Source organism: Balaenoptera ricei, chromosome 13, assembly GCF_028023285.1.
Source record: "Balaenoptera ricei isolate mBalRic1 chromosome 13, mBalRic1.hap2, whole genome shotgun sequence".
Classification (NCBI taxonomy): domain Eukaryota; kingdom Metazoa; phylum Chordata; class Mammalia; order Artiodactyla; family Balaenopteridae; genus Balaenoptera; species Balaenoptera ricei.
This window is the reverse complement of record NC_082651.1, coordinates 3,439,195-3,466,471: the sequence shown is the minus strand read 5'-3', so window position 1 is coordinate 3,466,471 and position 27,277 is coordinate 3,439,195. Positions and strand designations below refer to the sequence as shown.

Sequence of the window (27,277 nt, the reverse complement as noted above, 5' to 3'; positions counted from 1 at the left end):
ATACTTATAAGAAAAAATAAAACTATCAAGTGATATCTTTGGTAAACATTGAATGACCCTCCTAGAACACACACAAAAAATGCTTCAACTAAACTTGATACCTGATAACAAACCAAACCATGTCATCCATTTCAAAACCTATTTAGAATTAGAAATTGTAAATTGAAGAAAATTTACAGTTAAAACTACTCATTTTCTTGATTAATTCTTTTTTTTCTTAAATCAGGCTTTCTTATTAAACGTGCATGCTGTAGATTGAATTAGTCCAGAACTAGGCTGCTGTACCCTAGCTTTCTTCCCAGGCAATGTTGTTATTGAAGTCATGAGAATTTTGCCTAAAAAAGTTACCAGTAATTTGACATTTATTGAAGGACTTCTGTGATTGTAGATGTTCGGTGATACTGGGACTCATGATGAAAAAAGAGGGAGAAAAAGATGACGATAAAGGACATATTCTTGCCCTCCTGCAGGAATTCATGGGGTCCACAAATTTAACATTTGCCGCTGAGCACAGAGGCATGCACGAAGCTTGTGTTCCAGATCAGAAGATGAATGTGGTGCAAGCTGGACACCTGAGTATTTAAGAACCGAGAGGACCTCAGAAAGTGGAGGGACCAGATGTAGGTTGGAGCTAATTCGGAGAGTTCCTAGAAATGTAGTAAATTGAATAACATAGTTCGTCATCAGAGAAGTCACGCCAAGTTTGATGAAATAATTTTTATTTCACAACGGTTATTTAAGCAGTGCTTACCAGTCGCTTACTAGACTTTTTACTTACATGAAAACTTGAAACAGTCATTTTGGGAAAGGGTAAAAGGTTACAGGTTGGGGAGACTCTGGGAAGACTGAAAGACACAGGAAAAAGTTTCCAGGCCAGAACGAGCTGGTCAAGAATGAAAGGGAGCTGGGGTTGGTGAGAACGCGGGTGTCTGTCTGGGTAGAACTTGTGGAGAACAAGGCAAGTAATTCCAGGAGGATAAATGATGGTGGAAGGAGGGACTTTCAAATCAGGTAGAAGCGCTCCAGCGGCCACAGGGCATCTTCACATCATGATTACGCTCGCTTTGTGTATGTTCTCCCTGAAGCCGCTTAGAGGCAGTTGCCCAAACCAAAGATTAGTCAAAGTGAGACACACTACAAGGTGTGTTTAGCCTCTACTTCCAAGATCTCCAAAGCACAGCCATTTAGCAGAAAATCAGCAGGCATCTGGCAGAGAGAAAAGACCCAAGCGCTCATTTACATTTTACATTTCCACTCCCCTATTAGTGGATACGTGTGCATTGCCTGAGACTGTGGTAATCCGGGGACGACCCTGCCTTTAAACAGGTAACGAACCCCCGAGGGACACAGTGGCCCAGCTGTGTAAACGGGGCCAGTTATCGATACAAACAAGGAACGCTGAGCGGGATCGAATTCAGACTGATGTGTTTTACGGGTAGCTTTTCCGCCACTTGTATTTGCACGTATTAGGTATTTAGTGAATCGTTTTTGAACAAAAGAGATTAATTTGCCTCTTTACAATGTGATTTGTACGACACACAGAGGACTTGAGTGGCACATCCATTAGCTGAGATAGTTAATGGATGAGAGCCTCGCCCTGCAAGCCACGCCAAGAGCAAAGGCAAAAGTTTCGGGGTGCACGGGCAGCCCCGTGACCAACGCTTCATAGAGTAAACACATCTCTACGTAGTGTGTCTGTTTCCATTTCCGGAAATGAGAAATAGGTCCCTTTGGTAAAATTTAAAGACCTAAAAGTGAAAAGACCAATGGATGCTGTTAGAATTTTGAGACCCTAATTTGCAAGTATCCATTAAAAATTTTCAACTATGAAGCCCAGGTACCTGTATTGATTTTTATTGTGTTCATGTACATTTTTGTGTAGAGAGATTATTTACGACGTTAGGAAACAAGGCTGTTGCTGGAGAAATTTTCCTGGGGTTGCGCGTAGGTCAGATAACACTTTGGCCATGAAACAGCGTGACCTTCAGCATTTGTCCTGTGGAAGGAATAAAGGCTGAAGCCCTGGAACTAACTGTCATGCCAGCAGGAGATGAGAATGGTCCGTTCTGTGTAACAACTCAAGTACTTTCAGAAAAACGAGAGTGTGACTCCTTTTACCAGATAATGGAAGGTCTTAGCTCAACAGAGTGAAATGGCTGTGTGGTTGGAAGCCTCTCCTGGAATCCTGGGACGGATTGAAATTCACACTCTCAGAGGATTTCTGTGAAAGGGGTGCTGACTTCGCTCCCATCACTCCGTAGAGAGAGGCCGCTTGGAGGGGTGCTTGCGAAAGTCCCATCACTGAGCAGGCTTTGAGCCCCCGGATGAGAGTTTAACCTCATTGAGCATCTATTGAGGCATGTTCATTTTGCATCTATTTTCAGCTTCGTTACCAACCATCCAGTAATAGACCGATTTTTACTGAGCAATTGGGCCATCGCAGCCCTGAGCAGGTTTCCAGAGACTTTGTAATCCTCACCTTCAGGAAGCTTAACATCTTCTTAGAAAGATGATGCACCCACAGCAGTAAAGAGATAACGCTTCCGTTTTCTAGGCAGTAAATCATCTCCACACGAGCAATAGACGAACCTCAGAGAAGGAAGAGCTTTCTTCACACGAGGCGGGGCAGGGCTTTGCAATAGTGCAGGTGCATTGCTTCAAGGTGAATATTATGGGGAGGAGGAGCCGGGGAGAAAGGAGGGAGTCTTTTGAGTCAAGTAGGATTCTGGGAAGGAGCACGTCTGCAGCCCAAGCGCTGGTTCTTGGGAGGGGATGTCCCCACTGGCGACTCACACTTGTGTGTGTGACACGGGCCGTCTGAGGGGCCCCGCCGGGCAGCACCCTCCTCCACCACCGCTCAGCCTGACGAGGGGTGTATGAGCGGAGCCTCCCACCGTCTGGTTACCCCACTTATTCTGCTAAAACGACCATCCTCCCCAGCCGAGTGATGTCCACAGAGAGAACCAGAGGGCCAGGCCAAGAGCAAACGTTTCTACCGAATCGCAAACTTCCGTTTTTATAAAATGATTTGCAAATCGGCCTAACTTCAAAGATCGCATACGTCGGCTGTTTACAGGGGCAAGAAACCATTTGTGGTATTATTATTATTTTTGAAATTTAATCTCATGTTTCTATCTTTCCAATAGCATCTGGACAATCTTTCAATTCTTGTCTGGCGATAATGAAATCATTTTTTAAAATGTACCAGAACTCTTTTTTGCTTATTTCTGTGCCATTTGGAACATATGTGACTAAATTGAACTCCACTTGCTCATTGGTTTTCTCGCTTTTCTCTCTCCCCTTGTTTTTAAAAGCCTGTTTGAATCTAGTCCCTAAAAGAGCAGGCACCTGAGTCACGAATGACGCTGCGAGGTACCCCTCCGCGTCCTCCACATGACCTTGATGTAGATAACGAGCCACAATCTAGCCAGTGCTTTTTTGTGGCTGAAGTGACCTAAGAGTCTGGGGCCTTTTTTTTTTTTTTTAATAAATTTATTTGTTTGTTTTTATTTTTTTGGCTGTGTTGGGTCTTCGTTGCAGTGCGCGGGCTTCCCATTCTCGTGGTTTCTCTTGTTGCGGAGCACGGGCTCTAGGTGTGCGGGCTTCAGTAGTTGTGGCACGAGGGCTCAGTAGTTGTGGCTCACGGTCTCTAGAGCACAGGCTCAGTAGTTGTGGCTCACGGGCCTAGTTGCTCCACAGCATGTGGGATCTTCCCAGACCAGGGCTCGAACCCGTGTCCTCTGCATTGGCAGGTGGATTCTTAACCACTGCGCCACCAGGGAAGCCGCTGGGGCCTTTTTTTGTTGAAAATTTTCTTTAGGTTCCAAGTTGATTTTATAGCAATAATAGCTACCGAGTTTGGGCATTTCACAAAGTGTTCCTAGATGACCACGGGGAATCCAGCTATGCTGTTGGCATGAGCAGCTAAAATATCTTGGAGCGCCTGACATACATCAAAGAACATCTTTCCTTTCTTGGATACCCCGTTGCCAGCCTTTCCAGCCACAGGGCCCGAGTTAAGCAGAAAGAGAGCAGCTCCAGCTCGTCCCAAGAGAGGCCTCGCTGGAAAGAGCTGGGAAAGACTTTTCCAGAAGGAGCTTGCACCAAAGCATAAAAGGTTCAGCCTCCAGCCTCTCATTCAAAAAAGTTTTTAAAGCCTTTTTAAGGAAACAATTTAAACCCAGCTGCACTTATTGATCAGTGATTTGATTTTGCTTTGTTAGGAGGGATTTGTAATCTGCTTTTAAATGTTTTTTTGTTCCTGGCCTTCATTGATAGCAAGTTCTGCCCGAGGCTACTTCTCAAAACGCATCACTGGGGGGCTTTCGAGGCTCTGTGAATAATGAGAATAATCTGAATCTGGACCTCCCCCCACCCCCAAACCTTTCCCTCTGTGCACAGAAAGTCAGGTGCAGCTAAACCTAAAACCTACCCAAAAGAGTCATTTGTCTTTAAAAGAAAAGGGACAGAAAGGGAGCAAATTCCGCTTCCAAAGTCGGAGAGTCCAGTAGATTTCATTTCTCAAGTGCATCTGGTTAGTCTCGAAAAGGGTACGGCTCCTCAGATCTTGTCCCTGCCTGGTGCCTGCTGCAATGCAAAAATAAACGCCAACAAACAAAATCTGAATCCCAGCAAGCAGAATATTCTATTTCTGCAGTAAATAGATTTTATGGAAACTTTTTTATTTACAGCTTTCAAAGGTTGTCACTCTGACTTCAATGGCGTTGTAAGCTGTTAATTTTATGTGCCCTAAAGCACCGTAAAATAGTGGCCGTTCTATTATTGTAATACGAACTGAAGAACAGGAATTGTGCTCTTCATTTAACTAATCACTTCTGATATTTCCCAAGCTTATAGGAACCCAAAACACTTATAGGATGTCTGTTCTTTGATTTTTGCTAATGAAATGCACACTCATGTTATTTTTTATAATGTAAGCATATGCTTCCACATGTATGATCTTTATGAGTTTACTTAGCAAGAAACCAAATATGTGAGGAAAACAGACTTTTTCAAGTGGGGCCTTAATTGTCTTTTCCTGCATGTTCTACAGATCGTTACCGAATGTTTGCGGGTCCCACGCGGAGCAACTTTACACCCAAGAAGAGGGTAACGTGTCTTCGTTGTTTACAAAAATGACAGCCCCTAATGGGCCCTATCAGCTTTAACACAAACTATTAAATCCCCTTCGTTAAATGTTGCTGTTTTCTGTTTCAGCATCTCGGCGGCCCTGGTGCAAGTAGGTGCAAACTCCAAGGACCCCTGAGCGCACATTGAGACGATTACAGATGCTGGTTATTAGATAAGCCTCGGAAGGATGTTTTTCTTGGGCTGCTCACAAGCATTTGGAAAGAGTCGTGCTCCGGGTTTGAGGTCCGATGTTTCTTCCTCTTAAACTATGAGCAGCTGTAGCACATGACCTACTTCTGTAGGGCCCTGTAATGATTTCCTTCCTTCGGAGGCTTCAGGAGTCCTCCTTCTGCCCTGTGAAAAAAGGGACAAATATTTTAATCCAAGCAAAATGCTGAAGCAGGTCTTGTTGGTTTCAGGGAAGAAACTCAATCCAGTTCCAGCGCTGAGTGGAGGCCTCAAATTGGAACCATCTGGGCTGCAGAAGGGCTCCGAGACCTTTGGGGAAGGCGGGGACAGCCTTGCCTAGGGCTGTGGCCCATACACCTGCAGAGACCACCGGCGTCAGGGCAGGAGGCTGAGCTCTGCCCGGAATCCGGCCTTTCACGCAGCACAGAGGCCGTGCCACCAGCTCAGAATAGCAAGGAAGGCAGGGTGACAGCTTGTCCAGTAAATGGTCCTCATGATGAAGGGAATGCCTCATTTTTCTTTTGGAACATATTTGACACAAATCTGACAGAAACACACATTTCCTAACTTTCTTTCTGGAGGTCAAGGGAGAGAGACTTCAGGAAACTGTAGGTTGGGACACACAGTATTCTTGGAGTTCTCCTTAAAGCTGGGAGAATAAAAGGTGTTGGAAAAGCCATGCACGTCTTTAATAATCTCTGCATTCTTTCTTTATTTGTTGTTTTGTTTGTTGACAGTGTTGAGTGGCTACTTTGACGGTCCAACGAAGTACAAGTGCTTTTCAAGTGTGCTGTAATAGCTAAACCCGAAGACTTAGGCCAGGTCCTGGGAGGTTTTTGGTTTTTTCTTATTTTATTTATTTATTGATTTTTAAATTTTTATATTGGAGTACAGTTGATTTACAATGTTGTGTTAGTTGCAGGCGTACAGCAAAGTGAATCAGTTATACATATACATGTATCCACTCGTTTTTAGATTCTGGGAGGTTATTTTAAATAAACTATTTCTGAAATTTTTGTATTGCACACTCTCCGTGGGTGTTTCACGTGTCCACCCATTTTTAAACAAAAAGGACGAGGATCTTTGCTTAGTCAAAGACCAGAAATATTATCGCTTACTTTGAAACCCAGCTCATAATATATTTTCCAGAAGGAAAATGGGACACAAAGATCGAAACGGGACACAAGTTGTTCATTTAATACATATATTTTCCAAATATTGGTTGATGAGGAATATGTCATTTTTAATCTGGGTCTTAAATAATTTACTGTGGTTAGAAGCACAGTGACTACGATATGGCCATTACACAATCCTAAATAATGTGACCAAACAGGACACCCTGGGGGTGGGAGCCCCCGAATCCACCACAGCACAGAGGTCAGAAGTCAGAGGGTGTTACGGTGAGAGCGGGTCCATCATTGGAAAAGGTGGCGATTCAGGGAAAATACAGGAGAGGTTGTTGAAATTTTGAGTTCAGTTAAATTTGTGGAAGTGTACATTTATCTGGCTTCTTCTAAGTAACCTTTCCAAGGGAACCAATGGATCACACTTTTTTGCATTTAATTGTAATTAAATGTATTGGTTTATTGTAGTTAAATGTATTGACGGATGGAAATTATACAGTCAAGATGTAGACAATATACTTGAGGAAAACATTTTATATATTTAAACAAATAAAAAAACGTCGGCAAGAATCCTGTTTTGTTTAATCCCTAAAGGGAAACGAAACATTTCAAAATAATAATTGGCTAGCAAGGCTCACAGGACACCTTCCATTTTTACAAAGTTCGGAGACTATAAGGGATACGCACAGCGCAAGTTTCCCGGACACGTCGAGAGGGAGTTTGGCCGTAAAGGGCTCACGTCCTGGCATTCTCCCAGGCAGCCCTGACCCAAGGCCCCTGGGAGGGCTGCAGGAGTGTGTGTTGGGCTTTCTGTTTTTAACCCTGTTCTACATTTATACGCATGAACATTGAGATCTTTAACCAAATCTTTGTTCCGTTTCCCCCCAAGGATGCTCCATGCTCCTGCCTACGCGCCCAGCTGCACCTACAGACAGACCTGCTCCCCCGACCCTACAGCCAGCGCTGCCGTCCGCCCGGCCACAGAGCCAAGCTCAGTGGAGCTGAGCATACTTCCTATGAGGCTTCCTGCGGAAAGCCAGTCGGCTGAGACTGGGAAAGGCCCCTTGGAAAGAAATGGGGAGCCCGGCATGAGGGCAGCTGGCCCTTTCAGGCGATTACATTGATCCTTTGATATGAGCTTGGGTTTCTCTGGGAAACACTGGCACCGTCTCATTCCTGTAGCTCCGAGAGGACGCCCATGCCCGGCACCGGGGCCAAGCGGGCCAGCCACGCGGACGAGTTGTGAGTTTCTGAGAAGTATCAATGCCTAGACTCAGGAAATCGAGAAATTGTGCAGGTGTCTTTATTATTATTTTTAAATACAGGGTGTGATACCATCAACTTACCCCTAAATTAAAGCAATGATTATAAAAATCACGTGGCAACGAAGTCAGTGTTTTGATGGTTTTATTTGAAAAGCACATTCTCTACAAATAGGAACTAATATAAACATATCTTATGTATGTAGATGTATGTATAGCAAAACGTGTATCTATACACACACACACACACGTATCTTGAGAAAAAGCCCACCCTGTTCTCAGGAAAGGTGAACAGTTGGGAGTGGGCGATTTCAGATTGATTTCCAAACTGGGAAAGTGCTCCTGATTTAAAAAGAAAGAAAAATTTTTTGGCTAAAATGCTCAGAAGGTGATGAGGACTGACCCCTCCCCAGCCCCAGCCCTTGGCTGCCAGATCTTAACTGCCTGAAAACTTACAGAAATGCTTGATTAAAACTAGAATAAAAATCGCCAGCCGCCCTCAGCAAACCACAGCATAAGGGTGGGGAAAAGCTGTGCCAGGTTGCAGTAGAGTTACTTGGCGTCTGCTGAAAGCACTGCTCCCTTCCTGTTTAATAATTAATTCAACTTTAAAGCCCCAAGGATCTGGACTCAGCACCAGCTTCACAAAGCAGTACAGAAACAAAATGCTTCCAGAACTGGAAGGGGGGGACAGAGGAAGAAAGAATCTAACATTTCAAGAAATCACCGCGTGGGGCCGGTGAGCAGGGGTGGGCGGTGGGTGTCTGTGGGTGGAAAGAAGCAGGGTGGAGAAATTCAAAATAAAATAAATACACACAAAAGCAAGGTTATTCACGGCCACTGGCACCAGGACGAGGAGGGCACAGTGAGCCAGAAGTCATCCACTTGGGACGCAGGCTGGGTGCCCGTGGGCTAGTGGAGACCCAGGGACCGATGGGCTCCATCTCTGGAGAAGGGGAGACCCAGTCTCTGTTCATTAGTCAGAGCACCACGCTGGAAAGGGCATCAAAGGTAGGCCTGTGCCCCCTCAGCTTCCACCCGGCCCCCAGCCCCACAATTCTCTACCAGGGGATGGTCAGGGAGGAAACACACACACACACACACACACACACGCACACACACAGCTGAAGGGAGAGAGGAAGGACCTAGTGAGGGTAGCTGCTCGGTGCATTAAGAACAACACGGAAGCCCAAGCAAGTTACTAGACTTAAATATTCGGTTGCAGAAATTAACACCCAACACAGCGGCAAACTGCAGAACACATCCAGCCGCGTACCCATACCTTGCGCTGTGCTTTGTGATTTTTATAAATCGTTTGCTTTCTCTAAGCGGGTGAATCCAGCACAGAGAGAAATACACCAGGGATACTTAAAAGAGGCAGAAGCCACTAACAACTCACCAAATCTCTTATCACACCCAGGTATGAGGAAGCATGTGTCCAGAAAGATTGCACCTCAACCTCAGGATCCAGTGCCCAGTGTCACACGGATTGCACCTTTGCACGTGGGACATCTCCAGCATCCCAAAGCATCACAGAGAGGGGGGATGCACCAGCAGCGAACAGAGTAATTAAATGAAGTGAAGGCCCGGATGGCCGAGGAAAAGAGGAAAGCTATTTAAGCACCAAATTGTGTTTACTTTTCACTTATTATTATTATACAGAAGTCATGGCGCAGAACACTCACACGTATCCGCTGAGACCCTAGTAGGATGTTTTGAAAAAGACATTCACGTAATTAAATGGTTGAGTTGAACAAATAATGGCCTGAATATTTTTCCTAATCCTTAAAAAGGGGGTAATACTCTACAATTATCAAAACGATGTGGATTTTCTTGATATTTTACTTTCTACACAAATTAGTTATAAAATGTTTAAAGACACCTCCTTCACATCTCTTCCCTCCCACGTCAGACTGATGGCGTTGCCTTGAAAACACCTCGAGTGCCTTTTAAAAATAAGCCTGTCTTCCTCCAAACTCTGCCAAGTCAAGTTTGAAACCAGCTTCCCGTTACTAAACAATTTCAGAAGCAGAAGGTCAATGTGTTCTCTATTTTTGAGTCAGTGAATGTCTAGCTGCCGGTTTTTTATTTTTTTAATTCCAAGTTCACAGTTAAGCTAATGTCCCTGTTTTCTTCTGAAGCTCATAGTGCTTTGGGTCCATGAGGGACCTGACCCCACGCCAGTTGCATATTCTTTCCGTGCCTCAGTTTCCCAACGTGTGAAATGGGGACAGTCTTCATTCTCAGCTCACCAGGCTGCGATAAGATTTGAGGCATGATGCCCGTGGGGCGCTCAGCACAGCTCCCCTCAAATTCAAGAGCCGTGCGGCACAGCCCTTCCCCAGGTGCCCGTGACCCCTCCCTCAGCTACCCTCCCAGGGGTGATTATTGAACCCACTTGGTGTGTGCTGAGTCCCTGGGTGCCCCTGTCGCTTTACAAAATAGGTGCGTTTTAAAGGCTTGTAAACTGAATTTCTGTAAAGCCAATCGTATGTCCAGGACCAAGGGAGCTTCCTATTTAAAGGAGCCTCCACGGTGAATCTCTTCTTAGGCAACAAATTCCTCCGTGGTGAGAGCAATTACTTATCAGCTTATCTTTTTCTTCTTTTCTTTTTAAAAATAAATCCGGATATTTGCATGAGGCACTGACCACGCACGAGACAAGCCAGCCTCTGGGCTGGTCCAGCCACTCACTGTGCAAACCCAGGCAAGTTACAGGCCCAGCTTCCACGGCAGCTGAAGGAGGGGCTCACGGCCCTTCCGGGGGCGCTAACAATCTGCCGTGTAGATGGAGCCCAAGGGCTCAGCGGGGAAGCTTGTGTCTGGGGAGGTGGAGGCCTTAACAGCACCCACAGTCCACGCTGCAACAGAGCCATGAATTCAGTTAAATGGACCCGAGGGCTTACGGGGCCCATCGGGCTCCCCAGTGCTCTGATTCCACGTGAATCCTGGATTCGCCAGCATCTGAGTCTGCGCCCCAGGGTCCGACCCCACTCACCAAACGTCACCTGCGCCCGGTCACTCCGGCCAGCCTGGCCTTTCAGTGCAATTCACGGGAACTGGTGGGGTTAGGTAACTTGGAAGGTACCACCTGTGGATGTGAGTGTGCCCTAAGAGGGGAGGAAGGCCACTCTTTGATTCAAAGAATGGGCATCCAGCTTGACTCTGGGTAACCCGCGCACTTCCTGGGGCAGCTGTATCCTATTCAAAACTCCCCACACAAGGTTAAAATGGTCTGTTGGAAATTCGTGGATCAAAGACAGGACTATGAAGAAAACACCACAACCTCCCTACTCCCAAGCCCCCTTTCTGGGATCTTTCCTCCCCATGGTTTGCAAGATGGAGCACCTTTCGTAGAGGTGGTGTGTGGGCCCCCGAGCCCCACGGGGCAGGACCCCTCACCTCAGTGTTCTCATCTGAAAAGTGGGGATGACAGCCTCCGACGGCTGCCGTGGTGATTACACGATTGACGTGTGTAATCCCCTTGGTAAACTACCCAGCACTCACCAAGTTCTCAGCTGGTGTGGGCCGTGGTGATTACAGTAGCAGCTGCGTTTAACCAAAGAGACTGTCATCAGAATTACACAACTAATGTTGCCACGCTGAGATATTTGAGCCCCTGTATTGGTTTGCTACAGCTGCCATGACAAACGACCACAGACTGCGGGGGTTGGGGGGGGGAATTAAACCACAGAAATGTACGTCCTCACAGATCTGGAGGCTGGGAGTCCAAGACCAGGTGTGGGCAGAGCTGGTTCTCCTGTCTTCTCCCTGTGTCTTCACAGGGTCTTCTCCCCGTGCCTGTCTGCGTCCTAACCTCTCCTTATAAGCACACCAGCCCTATTGGACTAGGGCCCACCTAGTGACCTCATCTTAACTTATCACCTCCCGAAAGACCCCGTCTCCAAACACGGTCACAGTCTGCGGCCCTGGGGGTTAGAAATTGAACATATGAATTGGGGAGCAGGGCAGGCAGGCGGACACGTTCCGCCCATAGCAGCCTCCATACCAGGAAAAGCATTGCCTGCATTAAGTTTTCACAAATCACAGCGGTTCAGATCTGTACACACGGGCACACAAACGAAAGGCTGGGAGACGCGCTCCATCCAAACTCCCGATGGACCATCCCTAGGACGAAGCGGTGTGGGTCTTTTGACCGCTTCTCCGAAAAGAACGGACCCCCTCAGACTGTAGGCGGTTACAATCAAACAACGGTGACTACTACGATGACGCCCGTGGAACCAGTGAGGATGAGACACTTGTTGACTCAACTCAGTTAGGCTTTGATACCATAAACCAACGGGAATCTTCCTGAACCGGGTTCCTCCCCGCCAGGAAGGGAGCTGGGGCTCTGCCTTGGTCTCCTGCTGGCTTGGCTCCCCCCATCCCATCACCTGTATGTCTCCCGTAGAGTCCCTCACTTTGCTGCCTCGTTTTCAGTGACCGATGGGCCCTGGGTTTCCCACTGTGTTCACCGCTCAGCCAACACCTTGTCCATAACTGCCCCTGGCACCACAGCTGTGTCCCTCCTGCCTCAGTGCAAGACAGGATCAGTCTCGTTATTTAACTAATTTCCATTTTGAAATTTCTTCCCTTGGTAACTTTAGATTCTATTCATGTTCCTTTTGAATTTTTCCTCTTCTGGGCTCTTTTAGACTCTTCTTTGGGGATTTGCTAAATATCCCAGTCTGAGGAAGGTATCTGAGCAGCACATAATTCCATTAGCTATTGGCCACCACATTGCTTGAGCAGGAAGCTTTCAAAGAAAATTAAAGTGAGGGGGAAAAAAAAAAAAGATCTGGTATTGGTTATTAACTCCACTTCAGGGTGACTTCTCTTCAGGGACAATTAAATAGCAGCTCTGGGCTGTTAAGTTTACTGGTTTACTAGTAGGTGGCACGTCTTCCTCAAGGACAGTCGAGGTTCAGATTGGCTTTGATTTCACGTGATGAAGCCAAGGCTGCCTCTGCAAACCCAGATTTTATTTGAAATTGTAGGTGTGACCACACGTGTGTGCTCTGACCTTTCTTCTTTAAGAAACAAGTTTTGCATTACCAGGTAAATGCCCTTTCGGTGGAATTTTCATGGAACACTGGTGACATCCTGTGGTCACTTGGGTTTAAGGCAGCCAGTCTTTTTCAGCAACTATCTTGGGGAATAAAGAAGCAAATGCCCCACATAAATCCTAGTGTGTTTTGCAAAACCAAAAAGAAAAAGAAAGAACTACATGCTGAACTCATAATCATTTTTACAACACAGACGTCTCCTTTTCTGAGCAACGTAATTTTTTGGTGAATGTGGACAAAAGCAAGTTCTGGTAAGCAGTATTTTTGGTAAGAATAGATATCACACGGACACAAAATACAGCTTCATCCAAACAGAGGACGCGTGCCATGATGTCAGGTGTCGCCCCGCCACTGTACCTGGTTCCCACCATCTGCTACTTAAGTTCTCTGTGCCTTGGCTCCAAATCCAGAACTTGCAGGAGACAGCCTTCTGCAAAAGAGCACACAGCGTGGCTTAAAGGGAAAACAGTGGGTATTTTGGCATTTTTACACCGGTGACAATAAATTGAAGCCATTTAGTTGTAAATGTGATATTACACTTGACGGTTTCCCCTGGCAAGGCACGGAGAGGCCCATACTGAACAGAGGCAAAGAAGTGGGTCTGGGGGAGCAGAGCCAGTCGCCAGAGTAGCCGACCAAAGGGGCTCGTAAAAGCATTTGTCGGTTGTTTCATGGTGCCAGGAGCAACCCGCTTGGCGGAAGCCATGCGGAGCAGGCAATGGAGTTTATGTTGTTCTTCTGTTTATTAAAAACGGATGCGAGCACTTGACAGAAAAATCAAACTTCTGGTCACGGCTCATTAATCCCTGTTGTATCTGTCAGGGGGGTGTGTGCGGCTCCAACAAGCCTCTGGAAGGGGTTCACAGCTGAGCTCTGGTTTTCTCTCTCATTTGGAGTGGAAAGGGGTGCCAATCACCTTGAAGGGGAGAGAACAAGAGGCTACTTTTAACCCACCTACTTTGGCGGACATTAAGTATAAGTGAGTGGGCTTAAGATGAAAAGGATTATGGTGGAGAGTTTTATTGACAGTATTTCTCACAGAGGGGCAGAAAGGTAAAAATGAATGTGGCATGAAGTCTACTATTATGGCTCTTTTATGAAAATCACGGCTCTTGGAGATAGATCCTCGGATGAACTCTGCAGACTCCTGACATCTGCATGTGGTCACAGAAACGAAGTCCTCCAGGAAGTAATCCCCAGGCATCGGTCGCCTCCCCAGAGATGGAGGTGAGGCTCTTTACATCAAGCCAGGGGAAGGGACCGGTGGCATTCCAGTCCTCCTGTCGAAAACAATGATCATGTTTAAGAAAATGTATGTTCAGAGCCTTGCCTCTGTGCCCAATGCAGCCTTCCTGGTGAGAAGGACCACAGGACCAGGAGAAACAGTTTTTCCTGCTGATTTGGGGCTTGGGGTCTGAAGTCACACTTCTAACTCTCCCAGATTCCTTGTGTGTATGAGGCATAAAGACAATAATTTAGCTCCTGCCCCACAGGATGTCAGAAGGATTAAATGAGATAATGCGTGTCAGTCACTTAAGCACAGCACCTGGCCCATAGGAAGCCCTTAGTAAAAGTTATTCTCAAAATTGTTGCTAGTAAACTCTAATTTGAAAAGACACATGCACCCTTATGTTCATAACAGCATTATTCATGATAACTAACACATGGAAGCAACCTGAATGTCCATCGACAGCTGAATGGACAAAGAAGATATGGTACATATATACACAATGGAATACTACTCAGCCATAAAAACAAATGAAATAATGCCATTTGCAGCAACATGCATGGACCTAGAGATTATCATACTAAGTGAAGTAAGTCAGACAGAGAAAAGTAAACATCATATGGTATCACTTACATGTGGAATCTAAAATACGACAAAAATGAACTTATTTACAAAACTGAAATAGACTCACAGACATAGAAAATAAATTTATGGTTACCAAAGGGGAACCAAAGGGGAAGGGGGGGATAAATTAGGAGTTTGGGATTAATGTATACACACTACTATGTACATAAATAGATAACCAACAAGGACCTACTGTATAGCACAGGGAACTATATTCAGTATCTTATCATAACCTATAGTGGAAAAGAATCTGAGGAAGAATAAATATGTATACATATGTATAACAGAATCACTTCGCTGTACACCTGAAACTAACACAACATTGTGAATCAACTAGATTTCAATTTAAAAAAATTGTTACTAGTGACCTCATCGTCATCTTTACGGACGGCACTGTTCACTCCAAGCTGTGCTCTCTCCACGCTGCGTTCTCCAGCGACAGGTCGTGGGCATGTGAGGTGAAGGAAGGGAGAAAAGACGGAGAGAGGTCCAGATAGGTCAACTTATTCCACTGGTGGGGGCAATTCTTCAACTAATCATTTTGAGCTCCATTCTGGGCTGGGTGCTGTGAATGATACAGAGAAGTTTTGAGTGTAGTGTCTGTGTTCAATAAGCTTAAACCTACTTCATGTTCCTGGACACAGGAAGTTTTCTGTGAAGGCAGCCTTAGGTCAACAGCTTTAAAGCAAAGTAGGTGAACCTTGGAGCGAGGCCGGTGCCGACCAGAGTGAGGAGTCAGGAGGGAGCAGGGGTCACACTTGCACCTCGGCGTGTGGCGTTCACCCCCTGGAGACCGGGATTGGCAGGAATCATGCCTCCGAGGGTCTCCGGGGGCGCCCAGCGCCTCCTTGTGCACATCTGGTTCTTTTTAAAGTTGGTGTGTGGACTTCCCTGGTGGCGCCGTGGTTAAGAATCCTCCTGGCAATGCAGGGGACACGGGTTCGAGTCCTGGTCCAGGAAGATGCCACATGCCACGGAGCAACTAAGCCCGTGTGCCACAACTACTGAGCCTGCACTCTACAGCCCATGAGCCACAGCTACTGAGCCTGCGCTCTACAGCCCACGAGCCACAACTACTGAGCCTGCATGCCACAACTACTGAAGCCCGTGCGCCTAGAGCCCATGCTCCACAACAAGAGAAGCCACTGCAATGAGAAGCCTGTGCTCTGCAATGAAGAGTAGCCTCTGCTCCCCACAACTAGAGAAAGACTGCGTGGGGCAATGAAGACCCAACGCAGCCAAAAATAAATAAATAAAATAAATAAATTATTTTAAAAATTTGGGGTGGTTTTTTTTTTTTTTGGCTGCACTACGCGGTTTGCGGGATCTTAGTTCCCCGACCAGGGAACAAACCCCGGCCCCTGCAGTGAGAGCGTGGAGCCCTAACCACTGGACCGCCAGGGAATTCCCTGGTTTTTATTTAGAAGCATACACAGTGGGTCCCTTTCTTTGCCTAATGTTCTCTGCCTGGAGAGAATTGAAACCAAATCATGTGAACAGAACAGGATGAGGGACTCTATCGGCCTCCACTACTGTGGTCCTTTCTTCATCCACCACCTAAACTCCCGGTAAATCCTCTAAGAATAGTTGCTGACCACCCACAATGGTGAGGATAAGCTGTGACGGTAGATCTGCAGGAGATACCTTAATGGCACAGCTGCTCCATCAGGGAAACTGCATTTCAGGCAGAAAGGAGCTTCATGTGCACAAAAGCATAAGATGTAAGACAGTAAATGTTGGTAACCCAGCAGAACAGGGCAGAGCTCAGGGCAGGGAGGAAGCCCTTCTCTTGAAAGCCATCAGGAAAGCTTTCTGAATCAAGAGATTTTGTTTTAACTGGGCCTTCAAAGGCCATTAGGGTCTGGACAAGTGTGATTGATAGAGGGCCCTCCAAATAGAGAGACCAGGGCCCTGGGGCCAAGACATCATGGTGTTTATACAGGAAGGAACCTGAGGAAACCTACAAAGCATCCCCTGGAAATCTCCGCTTGCTAAGGACAAACAAAAATATTCCAAGGAATGCTTTACATGGGAAACTTTATCCTGCTAATCTTGTTGGAAGCAGTTCATTCCACCAAAAGAGGTGAAATCAAGATTTGGGAGTCTAATTAGCCCTGCGGTTTTTATTTATGTTAGAACTCAAACCTGTTTACAGCTCCCAACCCCTGCTCGGCCTGAGCACAGGAATCTAAGGACCGCGGGCTGCGGTGTCACAAAGGAGCATCCCGCTCTGAGCCGTATTTTCAGTGGTTATTAGCATTTCTTATTTGCCCACAGCCTGATTTCTTTTAGGCTTGACATCATTTGCATGATTGAGTTAATCCAAGTGTGAAATGCAGTAGGAACCCGATTCAATGGGTGGCCGGAAAGGCGGCATTATTAGGACATAAAAGAGATGGGGCAGGCACTGCCCCGGCAGCTCCAGGTGCAAACGGGCTACACGAGGACACCCTGATCCAAGGCCGAGAACGTTCCCCCACCCCCCGAAGAGTGAGCTGTGTGCGCCCCGCATCCGAGTGCGGTTTTCAAGGTGCTTCCACACTAAATGTTTCAAGCGAGGCGCTGAATTTGAGCTGCGCAAACACTCTCCATGCGGCATCAAAATCTCTAGCACTCCTTGTAAAAGGGATATTTTCAGCACTTCATTTTATAACCTTTTATTTTAAAATATTTTTTAAAATTTATTTATTTTTGGCTGCGTTGGGTCTTCGTTGCTGCGTGCGGGCTTTCTCTAGTTGTGGCGAGCAGGGGCTACTCTTCCTTGCGGTGCGCAGGCTTCTCATTGCAGTGGCTTCTCTTGTTGCGGAGCATGGGCTCTACGTGCACGGGCTTCAGTAGTTGTGGCTCACGGGCTCAGTAGTTGTGGCTCGCGGGCTCTAGTGCACAGGCTCAGTAGTTGCGGCGCACGGGCTTAGTTGCTCCGCGGCATGTGGGATCTTCCCGGACCAGGGATCGAACCCGTGTCCCCTGCACTGGCAGGCGGATTCTTAACCACTGCACCACCAGGAAGTCCCTAAAATAATTTTAAACCTACAGAAAGGTCATCCAGAGAACCCTCACCTACCCTTCACCTGCCTGCGCCTAAAGCTGCTGACTCACAGTACTGTGGCACCTTTGTCAAAACTAAGAAAGTAAAACCAGTCCAGTCCTGTTGACTAAATACAGCTCTCTCCAGTTTTTTCACTAAGGTCACTTTATTCATTTGGAAAGAGATATGTCTCCCCTACTCATTTTGCAAGTTATTTTTCATCAACAGAGAAAGTCATTCTTGATTCCATTTTGCAGCCTGATGGCCCTGCTTGACCTGTGGGCTCATCGAGGTGCAAAGCCCACTCCCCACAAAGCCGAGCAGAGCCTCTGAGTCCCACGTGTACCCTGCGTCCTTCCCAGAATCTCTCAGGGGGACAGGTTTTCTGCTCAGCCGTGCCTGGAGCACCGAGAGGGCCAGAAAGCCAGCTCCAAGCAGCAGCGGCTAAGCCACCCCTGGTGATCATTCAATTCTGTGGCGTGCCCGATGCCCTGAGATCTTCAGACCCCCAGGAAAGACCTGGAGGAGGGGGCACTCAGTGGGGATGCTACCAAGCAGAGGCCTTTTTCTTTTTTATTGCAAAATCCTGTGATCGTAATAAATAACCCCTTGTGTGCTCTTAGTCGTTTCTCCAAATAATTTCACTGCTTTGTGATTTTTAAGTAAAAATTATTTTATATCGCTGTTTTTAAAACCATATCTTATGGTTCATATTTTACAATCTTTAATTATTACCTATAAAACATCACATCTTCATCTTATCAAGATATAGATGACATAGGATATTTCATTCACTTTAAATTAACAATTTTAGAATTGATTAGTGAATTAATTTTAAAATGGTATATTTTCTCATCCTTGGAGACTGAATGGATATTAAAATGCAGGTTGAAATTTAACCACACATTACTGTGTCATTTATATTAAAAATTCATTTCATGGCCCGATATTTAGAAATCTTGCATGTTGCTCTTAAAAAATTAACTGACTTGTTTTTATAATCTTTGTTTTTTTTTTCCTCAATGACAAATAAGGGAGAACATTTCACACTAATATTTGTAAAAACTTCGCAAATAACATGTTGACTGTAGAAATAGTTTTATGTGTTTAATTCCTGGTGAAGTAAAAGCCAAATTTCATATATTTTATGTTTCTAACATTAAATACTGAAGCACTAGTCACACAATCAGGTGCAATAGGAGGTATCTGCAGATCAACGCAGATCCTACTGAGAGGAATTTGCAGACTCATTGCCATTTTGTGCTTCTTATTAATAATTATTTTGCAATATCAATGTCCCCGACGCTCCTCTTTCTAGTCAAATGGCCAAATACAAGCTTTCTCTACACAGTATGTGACTACGAATAAAAGTGATTTAAACCTGCTCAGTGGTGAAAATCTTCCTGGAGTGGGACGTGGCCAGGTGGGTGACAATCAGTTGTCATTTGCACGCCTGTGCCATCCAGGTTATCCCCAGGCACATTCCCTAGACGCCCACCCGAGGGCTCATGAACTGTTTAGACAGAAAAGTATTTTAAAAGTTCTTTTCTCTATTGAATCCACTGAACAACATGAAGCCCTGAGACACACATATATCTCAAACCTCAGGGTGCAGATAAGCCCATGAACGGACACTCCAGGCTTTGGACATTGGAGGTCTGGGAAGGGCGGAGAGTGGAAGGAAAAAGGAACGGGTTGGACGTTTGCTCTCTTGCTGTTGATGAGCTCCCTTCAATTTCACACCCCAACCCCTTCTCTCCTGTGGTTTCTGTATCTGAAGACCCTTTTCTCCCAAATTCACAAGGGTTTCCTACCAAAAATTCCTGACGGATGGCTCCGCATGGGGAGAGGCGGCCGGGTGGGGAGAAAAAGAGAGCAGAGAGAAAGTTATGTACTCAAGAAAAAAAACTGTAGTCTCTAGTCTAGAGGGAAGAAAGGGTGCTTAATCTGGCAGTAAAGGCTTGAATATGTGTGTGACACTGGACACAGAACCTTAATGAAAATATCCATTGTCATAAGCATAAAGGTTGTAGAGTCTGGCATTTTATAAAACTTTATTATATTGGAGTATAGTTGATTAACAATATTGTGTTAGTTTCAGGTGTACAGCAAAGTGATTCAGTTATACACATACCTGTATCTATTCTTTTTCAAATTCTTTTCCCATTTATGTTGTCCCAGAATATTGAGAGAGTTCCCTGTGCTATACACTAGGTCCTTGTTGGTAATCCATTTTAAATATAGAAGGCATTTTGATTTTGCCTGTATTCTGTTTCTCAAAAGAAAGCTCTGGATACCCGTTCTGTTCTCTTTCCACAGGATACAAGCCAGTAATTGAATTTCCAGGTCTCGCTGTGATCAGATTGTTAAAACGACCTGACACATTAGCATGTGATACAACTTTTAGCAAAAGATACAACTTTTCTTATGTGATAGGAGTTAACCTTCTGAGTCTGGTGAGGGGAAATGAGCGGGAAAACATCTGTTTCAGGATGAACTGTAAAAGGGCGTTTTTATATTCTCCCCTGTCTGATCATCATTGGAGATGTGACTTGGGCAAGCTCAGATCTGATGGTCCATTTCTACCTGGCAATTGAGTTGAGATTCAGTTCTGGATAGGAAGAGACATCATGGACCTGTTGCAGGAGCCTGAACTTCCCAGCACCACCCTGGACCCTGTGGTGCCCTCCTCACTCGAGGGCTATAGATTTTAAGAGGGCTCAGCCCTTGCCTCACTCCTGTATTCCCAGGGGTAAGTACTTAACTGGAACATAGGAGAGGCTCAATAGCTATTTATTTAACAAATGAATGAATCTATGAAAAAAGGGAGGGGGAAAATGATGAAATCTACACAACAATCAAGTAATTCCTACAAAGAAAGTACTATTAGATGGACTGCACCTTTTCCAGGCCAGCCAATTCATAAATTCAGACCTGCAGATGCTATTAAGAAAAAAAACACACTTGCAATGCATCTGCCTTGCTGACAGTGGATGGAAGAATATTTGTAGGAGAATATTTCTTTTTTCTAAGTATAAGTTTTTATCATGGAAATAGTCAAATATATACAAAAGTAGAAAAAGAAATGTGATGAGCCCCCCTGTACCCGTCACCCAGCGTCAGTGATTATCTACACAAGGCTAAAAATCTGTACCCCACTCACTCATCAGCCCTCAACCCACACCAGAGTATTTGAAAGCAAATGCTGGACATTGCATAATTTTGTCCATAAGTATTTCAAAATATATCCCTAAAAGATAATAACAATAAATACACGTAGCAAAGTTAACAAAGATTCCTTTATACGATCAAATTCCCAAGCATCATTAAAATTTTCCACATGGCCTCATAATTTTTATTAAAACTTACTTTGTTTCAATCAGGATGGAAACAGGTCCAATCTGCAACTAGCTGATATGTCTCTTTAGTGTCTTTGAATCTATGAGTCCCCCCCTCTTTTTTTCCCTTGTCCGCTTCCCAGAGGACTGCCTTTGCAGGCACAGACCTCAACCGTGCGGGTGCCTTTCTGTCACGAGGTCCTGGGCCTCAAGAAGAGCAGGTAGTTTTTTTGACCCCGAGTCTTTATGGTAGAGAACACACATGGGATCGGCCTGTGAAAATCCTGCAGCTGTGACAGGATGCGGTGTGGTCTGGGCTGGGAAACTTCAGTTCGTCCCTCCAGATCATCAGCCTTCAACCTGCCCGGTGATCAGGGAGGCTGCCCTCCAGGTACTGCATCCCTGGCTCTATCGTCCTCTGGCTCCTGTGGGCTCAGCCAGTAGAGGACCGTGGCTGGAGGGCAGAGGGAGGGCAGAGGGTGAAGGAACATCTTCCTGGCTAAGCCAGTGTCTCCCACAAATGGCCACAACTCCCGTCAGATAGCTCGCTCCATTCAGCCACTCACACTCATACTTTCCACGAGCCCATCCGCCCCATCACACACACACACACACACAGTGGCTCCCCCTTCCTGTGCAGGTGTGAAAAGCTGCAGCTGCTGTAGCCGCAGGTGCTCCACCATCCCTCATTGCTTTTCCTAAACCTCGCCTGCATCTTTGTAAAGAATCACTTTATGAAGCTCTGCTCACTTTCCCAGCCCTAAGTCTGCCATCAGACAGGATTCTTTCTGACTGATAACGTGGACTAAACTCACCATTGTCATCGTCTCCTCCTCTGTACAGTCTCCAACATCGGAGGCCCCACCCTTGGTCCCGAGGTCTCCCCCATCCTCGGCCACGTGCTCTCATCTGCGAGCGCCGTGCTCTCACATGGTTACGTCTCTGTGCTAGCATCTCCAGAACTGTCCTCTGTGCTCCAGGCTCACGTACCCAACCGCGGACTTGACATTTCCATTTGGAGGTTTGTAGGCATTTTAAGATGATCCCACCTGAACTGGCTCTTGTGAAGGACCCCCCAGTTCTGAAGAAATCTGAATGTCTTCCTCAGCCCTCCCTCACCCCACCCATCTCTCAGTCGGTCCTGTCGGTCCCGCTGCCAGAATGCACCTCCCAGCCATCCACTCCCGTCCATCCCCATCGCCACCTTTGTGTCTAAGCTGCTTCCCATCTATCCTCTCAAGACCCTGCAGTAGTCTGATGGTTCTGTACTCCACGTGGCATCCAGGCGGAGGTTCCTAAAGCATAATTATTTTACTCCCCAGCTTAAACCACTTTAGTGTACAACCACTATGGAGAACAGTATGGAGGTTCCTTAAAATACTAAAAATAGAATTACCATGTGATCCAGCCATCCCACTCCTGGGCATATATCTGGAGGAAACTCTGCTTAGAAAAGATACATGCACCCCAATGTTCATTGCAGCACTATTCACAATAGCCAAGACATGGAAGCAACCTAAGTGTCCATCAACAGATGAATGGATAAAGAAGGAGTGGTATATACATATATATGCACAATGGAATATTACTCAGCCATAAAAAAGAATGAAACAACGCCATTTGCAGCAACATGGATGGACCTAGAGATTATCACACTAAGTGAAGTAAGTCAGACAGAGAAGGACAAATACCATATGATATCACTCATATGTGGAATCTAATTTTTAAAAAATGACACAAATGAACTTATTAGCAAAACAGAAACAGACTTACAGATATCGAAAACAAACTTATGGTCACCAAAGGGGAAACGTGGGGGGAGGGATAAGTCAGGAGCTCGGGATGAACATACACACACTACTATGTATAAGATAGATAACCAACAAGGACCTATTATATAGTACAGGAAATATTCTGTGATAACCTCTATGTGAAAAGAATCCGAAAAAGAATGAATATATGTATAAGTATAACTGAATCACTGTGCTGTACACCTGAAACTAACACAACATTGTAAGTCAACTCTAGTCCAATAAAAAAAAAAAAAAAAAAAACACCTTTAGTGAATTCCCATGGCACTTAAAATGAAACCCCACATTCTCCAAACTGGCTCACAAGGGCTGCAGGGTGCGGCCCCGCCCACCTCCGTCCGTCCTTGGAAACCATGGGGTTCCTGCAGCTTGCGGGCCTGCAGGCTGCGTCTCCTCCCGCATCTCACGTGGTCCCTCCTCAGGAGGGTTTTCCTCGACCACCTTGCCTTAAACACTGCCCCATCCACTTAGCTCCCTGAGAGCTCTGGTGGGTTTCCTCTGCAGAACTCCCCACAACACAAGCAGCGTGTGGGTTTTAACTAAAACCCTCATCATGTGCCCCTCACTGCCAGGCAAGTTCTCCAGGCATGGGAAGCCCAGTTGTCTTTGCTCCATCCTATTCCTGCGCCTGGCACACAGTGGGCTGCACGTAAATACCTGTTCGTGAGAGAATGAATGAATGAACGGTTTTCTCCCTCGGCCCTCCCTGGGTCCTCATCGCCGGACCCTTGCCTCCCTGCAGGAGCCATCTCCTGGAACACCACCCTGCCCCAGGTCCTGCGTGGACGGATTGAGGCGGGATGCCCCCTCCAGGTTATAAATATGAGGCTGGCATCACAACATGCAGGCTTCAAAACTCCCTGCTGGGTCCCCTTTGCTGCCAGTTTAGGAAAGACCCAGTGCCACTGGGATGTCTCCCGGGTTGTGTTTTGCTTTGTTTAATCTGAATCAAAGTTTTCCCCCCTCCTTCTCCTCATATTCCTTCCCTCCCCCTTGTCCATGATGGCTGAGGGCCAGGACTGACCTTCTGCCTTGGTTTGCACCTCCTACGTGTGAGGTCAAAGTACTTCATTTTTTCTGCCTGAATTTTTTATTTTTTACTGAAGTATACTTGATTTATAATGCTGTGTGTCAGGTGTACAGCAAAGTGATTCAGTTATATATGAGTGTGTGTGTGTGTGTGTGTGTGTGTGTGTATACATTTTTTTTTTTTTAGTAATTTTCTTTTGGCCTCACCATGTGGCATGCGGAGCTTCCCTGACCAGGGATCGAACCCTCACCCCCTGCAGTGGAAGCGTGGAGTCTTAACCACTGGACTGCCAGGGAAGTCCTATATATTCTTTTTCATATTCTTTTCCACTATAGGTCATTACAAAATATTGAGTAGAGTTCCCTGTGCTCTACAGTAGGTCCTTGTTGTTTATCTATTTTATATATAGTAGTGTGTTACTCCCAAATCCGTACTTCTGATGAGGGATGAAGAGTGATGTAGAAGCTGGTGGTTAAGGTCATACCAGGGGCTGGGCCTTTCTGACTCTTGCTGTCACCCTGGCCCAGCTCAGTAGAAAAGGGAGGCAAAAATAAAGACGAAAGATGAGCAGGTGGGACAAGATAATGAATATTAATATAATTATTTGCTCACCTAGCAAGACTTATCAGCCTTCTGCTAGTTCCATTTCCACTTCCAAATTTTTTCAGACTTATTTTTAATTTTCCAGATGATCATAATGAATTGAAAAGAGGGAGAGCTCTATCTGGGAAATATGTAATTAAATACAGTATTTAATCCTACCATTAGCTGATATTCTCCTTTCTAAATTTATGTGGGTTACAATCTGTTTACTGTACGTGTCTACAGTGTAATTTACGGTGGTTCAGCCTTCACTGGATATATGTTATATGCTGGGTCATAAGCCTATCAGCCACGTCGGATCCAGAGAAGAAGGAGACACCCTGTCTCTGCTGAAGGAAGTCCAGAGGGCAGGCACACACGTAAACAATTAACTAGGGCTTCCCTGGTGGCGCAGTGGTTGAGAATCTGCCTGCTAATGCAGGGGACACGGGTTCGAGCCCTGGTCTGGGAAGATCCCACATGCCACGGAGCAGCTGGGCCCGTGAGCCACAACTACTGAGCCTGCGCGTCTGGAGCCTGTGCCCCGCGACGGGAGGGGCCGCGATAGTGAAAGGCCCGCGCACCGCGATGAAGAGCGGTCCCTGCACCGCGATGAAGAGTGGCCCCCACTTGCCTCAACTAGAGAAAGCCCTCGCATGAACCGAAGACCCAACACAGCCAAAAATAAAATAAAATAAATAAATAAAGTAGCTATAAAAAAAAAAAAAAAAAGAAAAGTGCTTTAAAAAAAAAAAAAAAAAAAAAAACTTCTTAAAAAAAAAAAAAAAAAAAAAAACAATTAACTAAAAGGGTGTGATGCCCGCAGTGGTAGGAGCGTGTGCAAGAGGGGAGCAGCGAGTATATTTTGCACCTGAGAGAAACAGAAATAATCTGTGGCCAGCAATCAGACTACAGCAGTTTATAAACGTGGCCCCTGAATCCTTGGAGATGTTTCCTATCGAGAGAGGAGATCTGTGTCCCCCACCCTGGAGCCTGGGCTCTGGGACAGCTTGACCAATAGAATATGGCAGAAGTGACCCTGGGCCCGCTTCCAAGCCTTCAGGAAGGGGCAGCTTCACTTCTGGGCCCTTAGGTGGCTTGCTCTCGGATGCTGACTCCATGTTTGGAGGAAGCCCAAGGCAGCCCACCTGGAGAGCACGTGATGCAGCCCTCAGACATCACAGAGAGAGAGATGCTGCCCCAGCCCCAGGGGTTTCTGCTCTTCTCCCTGGGTCCCTCATGCATGGCAGTCAGTAGGCAGCAGAGGCTTGAGTCCCCTGAAGGCCTGGCGGGGTCACGGCCTGGTGGTCTCTCTTCCTCTCCATGTGGCCTCAGGGCCCTGCCATGCGGCTACCTCTGCCATCCCCACAGGACGGTGGCGTCGGGTGGCTGGACTTTTCACGTGGCAGCTGTCTTCCGCCAGAGTGGGTGCTCCAAGAGAACAAGACCAAAGCTGCAAAGATTCTTATGTCTGAGCCTTGAAAGGCTTGCTGTCAGCTCAGGGCCAACGACACAAGGGCATGGCTGCCAGAGATGCAACCGATGGTGGGCACACCTCTGAAGATCAGACGGAAGCTTAACTACTATCTTACAGGCAGTGGGAGTCATTGAAGGCTTTTAAGCAGGAGAGGGAGTTGATCTGAGTTTTCTTTAAAGCACTGGTTCAGGGACTCTGTGGACCAGATCAGGAGGGACTGACCTGTTTCCAGGTGACACCAAGGACGCACGGGAGGCGTGGAGATCTCTGAAATGCCCAGAGAAGGTGCCATGGTCCCGAAGCACGAAGTCTCAGCCCACATGAAGAGGGCGGTCAGGGCTGCCTGGAGGCGGGAGCTCGGGCTGATTAAATTCTCTGCCGCGCCGCCCCGGAGCTTCCTCGCTGCGACACGAAGGTCTTGGTTCTGTCCGTTACAGGACCGTGTGGACGTGTGACTGGGGAAGGGGGCGAAGCTACACCCTGCAAGCCAAGGACCACCGGGAACCCTCTCACACGGCGAGTCGGCAGCCCCTCCTCACCCCAGCCCGGTGGCTTTGTCTTGAGGAGGGGTCAGCCCAGTGAGGGCTTAGGGGAGGGGAGCGGATGCTGGCTGGAGACTGCCACTTATGGGGTGCAAGCCCTGGCCCACCGCTTTACAAATGTGATCTCGTTTAATTCTCAAAACCGCCATCCGGGGCAGGAGTCACCTTTGTGTGCTTTGAGATGAGGAAGCTGGGACACGCCTGGCCCATGATCACCCAGCTTATAAATAGTAGAGCCAGAAACAGACACCGTGGCTTTCTGACCCCACCTCCGTGCTGCTGGTCAGGTGTTTTTTGTTGTTGTTGTTTTACCCCACATCTCTTTATTTAGACTAATCGCTTACTTAAGAAGTTGTCATTGATTATAGTTTTTTTTTTTTTTAAAGTTATACAATTTTTATTTATTTATTTATTTATTTATGGCTGTGTTGGGTCTTCGTTTCTGTGCGAGGGCTTTCTCTAGTTGCGGCAAGTGGGGGCCACTCTTCATCGCGGTGTGCGGGCCTCTCACTATCGTGGCCTCTCCTGTTGCGGAGCACAGGCTCCAGACGCGCAGGCTCAGTAATTGTGGCTCACGGGCCTAGTTGCTCCGCGGCACGTGGGATCTTCCCAGACCAGGGCTCGAACCCGTGTGCCCTGCATTGGCAGGCAGATTCTCAACCACTGCGCCACCAGGGAAGCCCCTGATTATAGTTTTTAATTTTTTATTTTATATTGAAGGCTAGTGGATTTACAATGTTGTGTTAGTTTCAGGTATGCAGCAAAGTGACTCAGTTATACATATACACCTATCGATTCTTTCTCAGATTCTTCTCCTCAGGTGGTTTTTTTGTAAGCTCCTCTTCG

The 27,277-nt window shown here is 46.4% G+C and overlaps 1 long non-coding RNA gene across 1 annotated transcript in view; it reads right to left on the bottom strand.

Moving 5' to 3' along the window:
* Window positions 1-13,299: 13,299 nt before the first annotated feature.
* The window catches only part of LOC132377366 (uncharacterized), a 54,562-nt gene continuing 40,584 nt past the window's right edge, over window positions 13,300-27,277 (bottom strand). Inside the window, exons 3-4 of the long non-coding RNA XR_009506609.1 lie at window positions 14,992-15,188; window positions 13,300-14,051 (exon numbers count right to left, since the gene is read on the bottom strand). This is a non-coding gene — a long non-coding RNA (uncharacterized LOC132377366). The remainder of the gene's footprint in view (window positions 14,052-14,991; window positions 15,189-27,277) is intronic.